Consider the following 13,331-nt stretch of genomic DNA (forward strand, 5'->3'; position numbering starts at 1 on the left):
GATTTCTAATGTTGTATCATTGTTTAAAAAGGAATAAGGGGACAAACTGAGCAATTCCAAACCAGTTAATGCAATGCCAGTGACAGACACATAATTGGAAAAGAGTCAAAGGAATGGAATCAACCTTTAGTTAGAAAGACAAATATTATCCACATGAATTTCAAGTCAACAATCTTTCATCGTCTAAGTTTAATTCTGTCAGACCGATTGAATATTTATAGAATATTAAGTTTTTGTTTCAGATTCCTAGCATCCATAGTGTTTTCCTTTCTTCAATAATTAATTGAAGACAGTCAACATGGATTTCTTAGTGGAAGATTGTATTTCATTGAATTCTTTGAGGAGGTAATGATGAGGGTCAATGAAGTTAATGCGTTTTATGTAGTCTAAATGGATTTTAATAAGGCTTTGGCAAAATTCCTCACTGTGGACTGATCGAAAAAGCATGGGCTCCAAGGGCAAGTGACAAGTTTGATTGAAAACAATTTTGTAGTAAGGAATGAATGGAAAAAATGTGACTGCAAGGCTGGTTCCAGTCAAGTCTATTGGGCTCAGCACTGACCCTTTGATTTTGCAGATCTATATCAATGATACGGGAGATATGACTAAGAATGTTGCAGATGATATGACAATTGGCCGCATGGTTGAGAGAGAAATATAAACCTGGAGATTGCAGACAAATATAATTGGCCTGGTGAACTGTGTAGAAAGGTGGCAAACAAAACACAATCCAGAAAAGTGGGATAATGCATAGGTGGAGGTCAACAGGCAAAGGAATACAAAATAAATGGTGGGTAACTGAGAAGTGTAGAGGATCAGAAGGCCCTTGGAATGCATGACTACAGATCCCTGAAGATAAAAGGACAAGTACATAAGATGAGTAAGGAAATATATAGTTAAATTGTAAGCAGGTATTTATTAGTTGAAGCATACATTGGAAGAGGATGGAGGTGATTCTTAAATTGTACACAATATTAGCTTGGCCAGTACTGGAAAATAGTATGTAGTTCTGATCAATCTGGTCACAGGAAGGATACAATCACAATAGAGTGAATACAGGGGATGTTTAAGAGAGACAGACTGCCTGTAACAACAGAAGGCTGGCTGCACCACATGCTGTCAGTGAACACTGCCTGGTTCACTGCTGAAGAAGGCCGCAATGTGCCAGACACCTGGTGCTATGCTATAATCAGGTAAATGAGTTGGCATTAGCAGATTCACAGGATCAGTATAAGCAGGTCACAAATCACAAACCCTATGTCCAAGAAATAGTGCACAGCAACTTTTAGCATTTTTATATAAAAACAATGTTACTTTTATTTTTGTCTTTTTAATTTCTCTCTTTTCCTGTACCTAATTTTAAACTGAATTCATCCATTCTAATTACAGGTCCTTGTGTATTTTATTTCACAAGCTTGATCTGATTGATTCAGAAGATACACTGATATTCTGTTTTTAGTCAAATCCCAGATACTTGAGTTCCCTCATTCTGAATTTATCAGATCACACTTTCAACAACTTGTGACACATTGAGTTTAAATGACCAACAAGTTCAACAGATGGTGAATGGTGCTCGATGCACTGTTACAGCAAATTATGGCCCATTGATGAAAATAGATAAAGCCAAGTTACAGTTAAACAAAAATGTAAACAGCAACTTAATGAAAAGCCTTCGAAAGGGTCGAAAAAATACCTGAATATTGCCTCTGAAAATAAGTGTTGAATTAAATTGCATTGATAGCAACAGAGATCCGAAGAAAAAGATGTATAACTAAAGCAGGATATACTTGTTTTATATATATAACTCATCTTGTCCCTCCAAACAATAAAATATATTCATCAGCACTGCCCATGACACCCTCCCATCTCCAGTGCACATACGCAAACTATACCAAAAAATGTACAATCATTCCTCTTATTGCAAGTGGATGTACTACCTGCAAAATTAAAGCAACACATTTATTCCATACCAATTGTGCTTTTAATAACATTTTTACATTGGAATTTCCTTTAGTTTATATTTTTATTTGTGGATTAATTTCACTGAGCTTTGAATACAGATGGAATTTCAAACAGGCTCCTTACAAAATAAATTATCTGTTGACCATTAACCTGTATTGAATATAAAACCTGAATGCCACATACTGTGAATCTACAGGAAATTTGCCATGGACACCCTGTGTGGAAAACTATTGTTTAATAAAAACAACCTGGATTTATTGGAGTCGACTTGTATAGTGAAGAGCAGACAAAATTGTTAATATCATGTATATTTACTGTCTGTTTTATTCTCCAAGCTAGGAATTGTGTGTCAGTTCTTAATTATAACAGCTGCAAGATTTACTAAAATGATGTATATGGCTCCCAAGCCTATTCAAATGAAACTGAGGCATAGTCTGAGCTGGAAAATGTCCATCAATATATATTGGCAATCTCAAAGGGAGTTAACATAAAAATAATGAATCTACATCTTTACATTATGAACTTTTGGCCATTTTTTACTTTAATTTAAGGGATTAAATCCAATCTCCAAGAATGTGAAATATCTTTATGGAAGAATTACAATGTTTCTGTGGGGTGGTGTAAATTAATAGCAGACACAAATGTGTAATTGATATGAATTAAAGCCAGCACAGCTAAAAGTATAACACCAAAGTACAGTTGTCAATTAATATTTGCTGTATGTTGATATTTATTATTAAAGCAAATGGAAAAATGTGGAACTACTCAGCAGATCATGCAACATCTGTGGAGAAAGAAACAGCATCCACAGTATTCTGTCTTTTGGTATTTATTATTGTTGGTTAAGCTTTAAAACCATAAGATGTAGGAGCAGAAATTAGGCCATTCAGCCCATCAAGTCTGCTCTGCCATTCAATCATGGCTGATACGTTTCTCAAGGCAAAAGTGAGGACTGCAGATGCTGGAAATCAGAGTCTAGATTAGAGAGGTGCTGGAAAAGCACAGCAGGTCAGGCAGCATCCTAGGAGCAGGAAAATCGACGTTTTGGGCAAAAGACCTTCATCAGGAATGAAGGCTGGGAGCCTCCGGAGTGGAGGGATAAATGGGAGGGGTTGGGTCTGGGGAGAAGGTAGCCAAGAGTACAATAGGTAGATGGGGGTGGGGGTGAAGGTGATAGTCAGAGAGGGGGGGTGGAGCAGATAGGAGTCCATTTCAGGACATGGTTGAAGAGCTTCAGGGCAGAGGAGATGACCTGGGGGTTGCAGTGGGAGAGAGACTCACTGAGATTCTTGTAGAGATTTGCCTCTCCACCCTGGAGGCTCCCAGCCTTCATTCCTGATGAAGGGCTTTTGCCCGAAACATTGATTTTCCTGCTCCTCGGATGCTTCCTGACCTGTTGTGCTTTTCCAGCACCAGTCTAATCTAGACTCTGATAAGTTTTTCAACCCCATTCTCTTACTTTCTTTTGTTAAAACCATTATTTCACATCACTTTTGAAAAAAAAACTCTTATGATGAATCTAAAGAAGATAGTACATCAGGGTGAAAGGAGAGTGACTTTATTAATACCACTAGTAGTAATAAGCTTTCATTTCACAATAGTCTCTCTGACCCTGCTGAGGTACATCAGACATCAATGGCTAGGCAGTGGTAGGTTAGATGTCTTCAAGTTGCCACAAGTGTCCCAAATGAGTAATTAGGGGCCAAAAAAACGAAAAAGACAGAACTTGCTGGTGAAACTCAACAGACCTGGCAACATCTGTGGAGAGTTAAACATATTTTTAAATTCAGTGATTCTTCTTCATAAATGTTTTTAAATGTGTTGAGAGTTCATTACAGACACTTATTCACTTTCTTCAGTGGTGAGGGAGGCCCTTCATGTTTCCTCAAAAGTGTATCTCAAAAGTAAACAGTGATTTCTTTTTAAGAAATCTAATTGCAATTGCCTGCAGAATCACAGTCCACTTTAAAAGAAAAACATTCACTCATGACAGCTCGAAAATTTATTTCATCCCCAACATTTTAAAGATACTTTATAACTTAAACTATAGCTAGAATAGAGAAGAGGACAAGATCTGTCAACAACAATGAAGCATTAGCTCATCTGCTGATGATAAATTGTCATCTTTTCAATGCAATAAAGGTAACTGGTGCTGAAGATGTTTAGTTTGCTTCAATCTACAGGACTGCTTACTTCAGTAGCAATGGCTGGAATGTGTAGTGAACGTTTTAATGCTTCAGGAAGGAGGAGGAAAATAGCATGAAAATTCTGATTGGATGGAGAGGGAAGATCATCCTCAAAGTTACATGCTTCCTTGTTTTCAAAGCAGCAAGTTCAATTAAAGTTCATTAAGAAATAAAGTAGATTATAGATATGGACAAAGAGCATAAACTATAACTCTATATGCTATCAATTGCACCACCATCCTTAGAAACTGCTCACATAACTGTGTTGCAAATCACTCAACAATCTCGACATATCAGGATTCATATCTAATATTTGCCTCACCCTTATTTTTTCATGGGCTGTTGTCATTTCTGACGAGGCAGAACTAGATGCTGATCCCTAACTGGCTTTGAACTGAGTGGCTTGTTATGTCATTTCTATGGATCCAGAGTAACATGTAGGGTCTGGTAACGATGACACATTCAGCAACTTCAAATCTGTACGAGAAAGGCTTCACATCAGAGGAGGCAATGGCCTAATGGTATTATCAGTGGACGATTAATCCAAAGACCCAGCTAATGTTTGCAGCCCCTGAGTTTGAATCCCATCATGGCAGATGGTGGAATTTGAATTCAAGTAAAAATCTGGAATTAAGGGTCTGAGGATGATGATCATGAAAGTATTGTTTATTGTCGAAAAAAAACCATCTGGTTTGCTAATGTCCTTTAGGAAAGGAAACTGCCATCCTACATGTGACTCCAGACCTATAGCAGTGTGGTTGACTCTTAACTGTATTCAGAGCAGTTAGGAATGGGCAATAAATGCTAGCCGGGACAGCGATGCCCACATCCCACGAATGAATTTCAAAAAAAACATGCCTGCAGCTATTCCATTATGGTAGCCACATTGCCTAGAAGAATTGCACACCATTCACTGACACCTTCCCTCTGTCTTGCAGGAAAATATGGTGCACAATGGGAAATAATAGGGATGAACCGGAGGTGGAAAAGTATATCTGCATTTTTTAATCCCTATGATGGAGAGGATGCTGGCCATTATGGAAACAATCATTGGTTAGGTCTTATTCCCTTGTCATTTCTGATATCAAGAATCACAATCTATTTCGGCAGCAATGGTTGAGCAGGAAGATATTGAGGATGATGTTATATCCTCACATTTGCAGCCACCAGCTGCATATAATGAGAGAATAACATAAAGGAGAGATCTACACTTTCAAAGTTTTGCTCGGAAATTATACCCAAAATTCTGTTGAAATTGTTTTCTTTAGGTTACTGTTCAATTTCCAAAAAAATGCCATTCACCGAATCACAAACAATCTGCCATGAGCCAGTACAACCAGGCAGTGTAATAGAATTTATTATTCTTCATTAATTTCTTTCCTGACTAACCTTGTTAAGTTTTATTCATGAAGCTGAAATAGGTTTCCAGCAAAAATAAACATTTTTAAAGAGGGTGGTTGGTCTTTCTCACATAAATATCACAAGTTAAAATCACCAAAAATGTCTTACCAAATCTGTTGTCTTCAGATCCCTTCCTCTTGCTAAGGGTCAGTTTTGATATTGCACCAGTCACCTCTACGGGAAACAACAGCACCTCTGCAGCCAGGTTTCACTGCTAACTATAAAATGAGACTCATGGAAGATCCTATGCTTTCCAATATGACTGGCACAACTTTCATCGGCAAATTGCTTTGAATGCACATTTCTGCCTCCTCTTGCTAAGATCATTTGCCTTTCTGTCAGTTCAGTCTTCATCCACTAGAGGGCTGACAGTCCCTACTGATAACACCAAATAAAGTTGATGGTACACTTGTTTTACCCTTGAGCTAAGCTTGTGCCTACTGGTGTGTATTATAAGCTGCTTTGGAGGAGTATATCACAGCATGACATTGTGAGGTGCCAACAGGTCTTAGTCACATTCAAAACCATAGTGCATAGCTAGCATCATGACTCAAGGATATGAATTCTGTCATAGATATCCCTGAGCAAAACTGTAAAGAGCAAGTTTATAGTATACAGTAATCAGTTTTACTGGTAGTAGTTTACAAACATTTTTGATCTGAAAAATATTTCAAAATGTACCTGGTAATACCTCAGCTTAACAAAGAGATCACAACTGGAAGAAGCTTCCTGAACCAAAGGTATAATCAAAGATGCAGCAATGAATGCAGCAAGTAATCACTCCTTATTGTAATGGAAGGAGTATGATAGCTGATTTGACACAACAGTAAGTGGAAAGGCATATGGTGAAGATGACACAAAGAGTCCAAAGTTTGTGCGAAGATTTGTAGCTCGGGTGCTCATTGTTGTGGTTCTGTTCGCCGAGCTAGAAGTTTTTGTTGCAAACGTTTCGTCCCCTGGCTAGGCGACATCATCAGTGCTTGGGAGCCTCCTGCGAAGCGCTTCTTTGATGTTTCCTCCAGTGTTTATAGTGGTCTGTCCCTGCCGCTTCTGGTTGTCAGTTTCAGCTATCCACGGTAGTGGTTGGTATATTGGGTCCAGGTCGATGTGTTTGTTGATGGAGTTTGTGGATGAATGCCATGCCTCTAGGAATTCCCTGGCTGTTCTCTGTCTGGCTTGCCCTATGATAGTAGTGTTGTCCCAGTCGAATTCATGTTGCTTGTTGTCTGCGTGTGTGGCTACTAAGGATAGCTGGTCATGTTGTTTCGTGGCTAGTTGATGTTCATGTATGCGGATTGTTAGCTGTCTTCCTGTTTGGCCTATATAGTGTTTTATGTGCAGTCCTTGCATGGTATTTTGTGCACTACATTAGTTTTGCTCATGTTGGGTATCGGGTCCTTCGTTCTGGTGAGTTGTTGTCTGAGCGTGGCTGTTGGTTTGTGTGCCGTTATGAGTCCTAGGAGTCGCAGTAGTCAGGCAGTCAGTTCCGAGATGCTCCTGATGTATGGTAGTGTGGCTAGTCCTTTTGGTGGTGGTATGTCCTCGTTCTGTGGTCTTTCTCTTAGGCATCTGTTGATGAATTTGCGCGGGTATCCGTTTTTGGCGAATACCTTGTATAGGTGTTCCTCTTCTTCTTTTTGCAGACAAAGAGTCTGCAGAGAGATGTGGACAGGTTAAGCAAGTGGGCAAAATAAAAATGGCAGATGGAATATAATTATTTTGAATTCATTTGTGGAAAGAGGGCATCACTGGCTGGCCAGCATTTTCCTCCCATTCCTAGTAGCCTTTGAGAAGGTGGTGGTGAGCTGCCTTTTTGCACCAGTGCAAACCATGTGTTGTAGGCTGATCCACAATCCCATTAGGGACAGAATTATAGAATTTTGATCCAATGACGGTGAAGGAAAGTCAGGATGATGAGTAGCTTGGAGGGGAACTTGCAGGTGGCAGTATTCCCATTATCTGCTGCCCTTGTCCATCTGGATAGAAGTATTCATTGATTTGGAATGTGCTGTTCTTTGGTGAATTTCTGCCTTGAATTAAGGTCAGAGCTGAGTTGCATCACTGAGCAGGTTATTGCTGAGCAGTAACTGCTTAATAGCAATGTTAATAACACCTTCCATCATTTTACTGATGATCACGAGTACACTGATGGGGCAGTAGTTGGCAAGGTTGGATTTGTCCTGCTTTTTATGTGCAGGACATATGGGAGGTTTTCCACATTGTCGGGTAGATGCCAGCATTGGAACTGGACTGGAAGAGCTTGGCTGAGGGCCTGGCAAGTTCTGGAGCACAAGTCTTCAGTAATATTGCCCAGACCCATAGCCTTTGCAGTAACCAGTGATTTTTTTAAAGATTAGAACAGCATGGAAACAGGCCCTTCGGCCCAACACCGACCCTCCAAAGAGAAACCCACCCATTTCCCTCTAACTAATGCACCTAACACTATGGGCAACTTAGCACAGCCAATTCACCTAACCTGCATATCTTTAGGCAGTGGGAGGAAACCAGAGGAAACCCACACAGACACGGGGAGAACGTGCAAATTCCACACAGTCGGCCGCCTGAGACGGGAATTGAACCTGGGATCCTGGTGCTGTGAGGCAACAGTGCTAACTACCAAGCCACCGTGGCCGCCAACCATTTCTTGATATCACATTGAGAGAAGTGAATTGGCTGGGGACCACTTTTTATAAATTCAAAAATATACTTTATTCATAGAAATATTTTGATGATCTGCACAATTGGTCATGCCATACATACGTAAACATTCCATTTCTTTGCATACAGAGATCGAGTAATTATTCATATATACAGGTCTGAACATTTACTGTCCATATGTTTAGCTGAGGTGTCAGCGGAGCCCACTTACTGCGTGGGCCCCCTGTTCTTAGGCAGACAGACGTTACATGGTGGTCTTTCCCCACCGTGCCTTGGCGGCAACTGCCCCAAGCTTCAGCACGTCCCTCAACACGTAGTCCTGGACCTTGGAATGTGCCAGTCCACAACACTCAGTTGGGGTCAACTCCTTCAGCTAGAAGACCAAGAGGTTTCGGACAGACCAAAGAGCGTCTTTCACTGAGTTGATGATCCTCCAGGCACAGTTGATGTTCGTCTCAGTGTGCGTCCTGGGGAAGAGACCGTAGAGCACGGAGTCCCACGTCACGGAGCTGTCGGGACGAACCTCGATAAACACCACTGCATTCCTTTCCAGACTTCCTTTGCATAGGCACATTCCAGAAGGATTCCGCAGCCTTTGAGGGCAGCATGCAGTGCGGAAGAGAGTCCGGGCATGCATAAAGGATCTCACAGGCAGAGTCCTTCTCAACACCAGCCAAGCCATGTCTTGGTGCTTGTTGGAAAGTTCTGGCGATGAGGCATTCTGCCAAATGCTTTGACAGTCTGCTCAGGGAACCGCTCGACAGGATCCGCCCTCTCCTTTTCCCGAAGGGTCTCAAAGACACTACGTGCTGACCACTTCCTGCCCGGTACAGCACAGGTTTGGTCAGGGTGAATCACCGACCCCAGAGCAGACCTGACCCTGTTGGCAATTACCTTTGACAGAATTTTGTAATCCGCATTCAACAGTGAGATTGGTCTCCAATTTTTGAGTTCCTCCTTCTCCCCCTTCTGCTTGTAGATGAGGGTGATGATGCCTTTCCTCATGGATTCACTCATGGTACCTGCCCGAAGCATACTGACATACACCTCCAGCAGGTCCTGGCCAATCAAGTCCCACAGAGCAGAATAGAGCTCGACCGGTAAGCCGTCGCTTCCGGGAGTTTTATTCTTTTCGAAGGACTCGAGAGCCTTGGTCAGCTCGTCCAGAGATAGCGGCTGGTCCAGCCTCTCCCATGTTCTGTCGTCTAAGACCTCCGTGATAGAGGACAGGAACGACTGGGAGGCCACGCTGTCGGTTGGCTTTGCGTCATACAGACTGGCATAGAAGGATTTGCTGATCCTCATGACGTCAGCCTGAGATGATGTTACTGAGCCATCTTCTTTCTTCAGGCTGCTGAGCACGGAGCTCTCTTTGTGCACCTTCTGGAAGAAAAAACAGAGCATGTCTCCACGGAGCGGACCTTGGACCAGAAGATTATCTTGGAGGCCTCCGAGGCAAAGAGGAAGGCTTGCTGCCCCTTCACCTCCTGGAGGTCCTCCGTGACATCGACCCCCATTGTCTGCAGCAGGAGCAGGTTCTGCATACTTTCCTGGAGTTGGGACCGTTTTCCCTGTCTCTCTCTCACCTCCTGAACACCTTTGAGGATGAAGAACCTCTTGATGTTCCCTTTTACTGTTTCCCACCAGTCTGTTGGGTTCTCCAACCTGCGTAGTCCCTCTTGAACTCCTGAATGTTTCCCGGGGTCAACAGCTTTGTGTTCAGCTTCCACGTTCCCTTACCAGCCGGCTGCTCACCCTGTAGGTGACAGTCGGCCAGCAGGAGGCAGTGGTCAGAGAAGGACACCGGCTTGACGTCTGTGGATCTAACCAAGTGTGTTCGGGACACAAACAGGTCATCTATCCTTGAGCGGATAGACCCGTCTGCCTGTGACCAGATGTATTTACACTGCGCTCTGTCTGTCGTGGTGCTGAAGACGTTGTGCAGCTTGGCATCTTTTACCGTGTCCATCAGGGCTCTGGACCTGGCGTCCAGTTTACTGTCCCCCCCGCCGGATCGTCCATCTGCATCAATGATACAGTTGAAGTCTCCGGCCAGAATGACCAGCCTGGACGTAGCCAGCAACAGTGGAAGCTGCTGCAGGACGGCCAACCGTTCACTCTTACCCACTGGGGCGTACACATTAATCAGTCTCAGGGGAGCATTCCTGTACATGACGAGGATGCTCCAGCCCACCACCTCCTTAACCTCGGAGATGGTGAAGTAGGCGCCTCGCAACAGGATACCCAGGCCGGAGGCGCAGCTATCGTTGCTCCCCGACCACACTGACGGCCCATGGACCCACAAGCTCGACCATCTCCTGTAGCTGCTGAGGTGTGGTATCCCACACTCCTGCAGAAACAGGACATTGGCTTTTACATTGGCCAGGAAGGCCAACGTGGAGACACAATGCATTGCAGATTTAATACTATGCACATTAATACTAGCAATTTTTACTCCCCATTTCAACAGTTTCAGATTACCAGTGTCCATTTGCTGTTGGTCCAGCCTCTCTGGGGTAGCTATCTGCATTCCTTTGGTGAACGCGAACTGCTGGACACTTGCAGGGCTGAGGTAGCTGTCCAGCTCCACGCTGCAGACATTCCCCTGCTCTGGTGTCTTCGAGTCGGGACCAGGGTTCGCACAGTCCCATTCTCTGTCTGACAGCAGGGCTGTCAGAGGATCACTGCTCCCAGTTATCTGGAGCTGTGGGGTGGTGGGTACATCCTGGTTCTCACTGGGTGGGGGGTGGTCTTTACCAGCCCCCTCAAAGGGTTTGCCATTTCCTGTTTAGGGGGTGTTGCCCTCCTTTCTCCCCGTGGCGCTATGTCTCTTCCTCAGGTGACGACCCTCCTCACGCCTGTCCCCACCATCTGAAGAGCTGGCTGCATCCTCCTCATGCAGGTGTCGGTTCCCCCTTTGCTGGGCGGCTTTGGGGGCATGGCGAGGTTTCCTCTTCCTGTTTTTTTACAAGAATCCAGTCCTCTGCCTACTTGGTTTGCTCCTTCTCCATCTCCTCCGTCTGTCCTGTGGGAGCTTGGATTGGCTGCTGCACCTCCCCGCTGGCTGCCGTCTGCTCCGATCCATCCTTCTGAGTGCCCCCAGACACCGCTCCTCTGTTGGTTTGTGGTACCTTGCTAGCCTTTTGAGGTCCACAGCTCGCATTGCCACCTCCGGCCATCTGTGCGTGGGTGGTGGTCCCTCGACTTGGGCAGGCCTTTTATACGTGGCCCGCCTCTCCCCACAGATTGCAGCTCTCGGCCTCTTTGTATTCCTTGGTCGGGTGACCCTCCTTCTTGCAGTTCCGACAAATGGTGATCTCAGAGTCTGCCGCCATGTGGCCTGACCTCCCGCAGGTTCGGCACATTTTCGGCTGCCCTGCGAATGTCAGGTACCCTCTGCTCCCTCCGATTGCAAAGCTGGAGGGTGGGTGGAGGATGTTTCCACTAGCATCAACCCTAAGAGTTATCCTGACCTGCCATTTACTGGTCCAGATCCCGAAAGGGTCGACCACATCGGGTGCTTTCTCCCTCAACCTGGACATACCTTCTCAGGCAGGTCAGGACGTCAGCTGCTGGGACATGGGGGGTTGTGCATATGGATTGTAACAACCCGACTCCTCTGGCAGGAAGCACACACAACGGGACCGCCGACAAGATGGAGAACAGAGGCTCCCCTTCTTTCTCCTTGAAGACCTTCAGGAGCTGCTCACACTGCTTCATGCACCTGAAGGTCACATCGAAATAGCCTGCCCCAGGGAAATCCTGCAGGCAGTATACGTCTGCTGTGTCAAACCCGCAGCACTACAGTAGAATCTTCTTGATGAACACCGTATGATCGACAGGTGTATGATCTTCCACTTTCTTCACAGTCACCCTGACTGTGTTGCGAATGCCCTGACCTGCGGGCGGCTGCTGAGGCCATAGCTCTGAGGTTGGCTGGTCCCTGAATTGGCGTTAGGCCGAAGCCAGCATGAAGAGCAGGTCAGCACAATCAGACGATCCTCCAAAGTCCAATCACGATCCAGCGATGATCTCCACTAGCTCTGATGACTCGAAGCTCCACTCTTGATCACAGTATCTCCCCTGCAAAGGAAGCTGCAATGGATCATCCACTCAACACTTCTGGTGGAAACTTGCTAAAAATGCTGTCATGTACTCAACTCTTCCATCATTCAGAATGAGGATATTTCTACAGCCTCCTCCTCCAATGAGTTATTTACTTGACCCCACCATTTACAACTGGATGTGGCATGACTTCTGAGCTTAGATCTGATCCATTAGTTGTGGAATTGATTAGATCTGTTTATCATTTGTTGCTTATGCTGATTGGAATGCAAGTAGTCCTGTTAGGTGGCTTCACCAGGTTGACACCTCATTTTTAGGTATGCCCTGTGCTACTCCTGGCATGCCCTCCAGCACTGTCCATTGAAGCAGGGTTGAACCCCTGGCTTGATAATAATGGTAGAGTAGGGGACATGCTGGACTATGAGGTTACAGATTGTGCTGGAGTACAATTCTGCTGCTGTCGATAGCTCACTTCACCTCATAGATGCCCAGATTTGAGTTATTAGATCTGTTATAAGTCTGTCCCATTTAGCATGGTGATAGTGCCGCACAACATGATGGAGGTTATTCCCAGCGTGAGGGTGGGATGTTGTCTCCACAAGGACAGCGTAGAGGTCACTCTTACCAATAGTGTCAGGGACAGATGCATTTGCAGCCAGCGATTGGTAAGGATAAGGTCATGTATGTTTTTCCCTCTTGTCGGTTCCCTCACCTCCTACTGAAGACCCAGTCTAGAAACTTTGTCCTTTAGGACATGACTAGTTCGATCAGTAGTTCAGCTGCTGAAATATTCTTGGGCATTGAAATCTATGACCGAGAGTGCATTTTGTGCCCTTGCCACCCTCAGTATTTCCTCCACCTCATTATTCAACACAGAGGAGTACTGATTCATCAGTTGAGAGAGGACTGTATGCGGTAATCAGCAGGAGGTTTCCTTGCCTGTGTTTAACTGGAAGCCATGACACTTGTTGGGGTCTAGAGTCAATGTTGAGGACTCCCAGGGCAACTCCTTCCCAACTATACACCACTGTGCCATCACCTCTGTCCTGCCAGTGGAAC

This window comes from Chiloscyllium plagiosum, unplaced genomic scaffold (genome assembly GCF_037043375.1).
Source record: "Chiloscyllium plagiosum isolate Xiang-an unplaced genomic scaffold, Cpla_swu_hap1 HiC_scaffold_8, whole genome shotgun sequence".
NCBI classification, from domain to species: Eukaryota; Metazoa; Chordata; class Chondrichthyes; order Orectolobiformes; family Hemiscylliidae; genus Chiloscyllium; species Chiloscyllium plagiosum.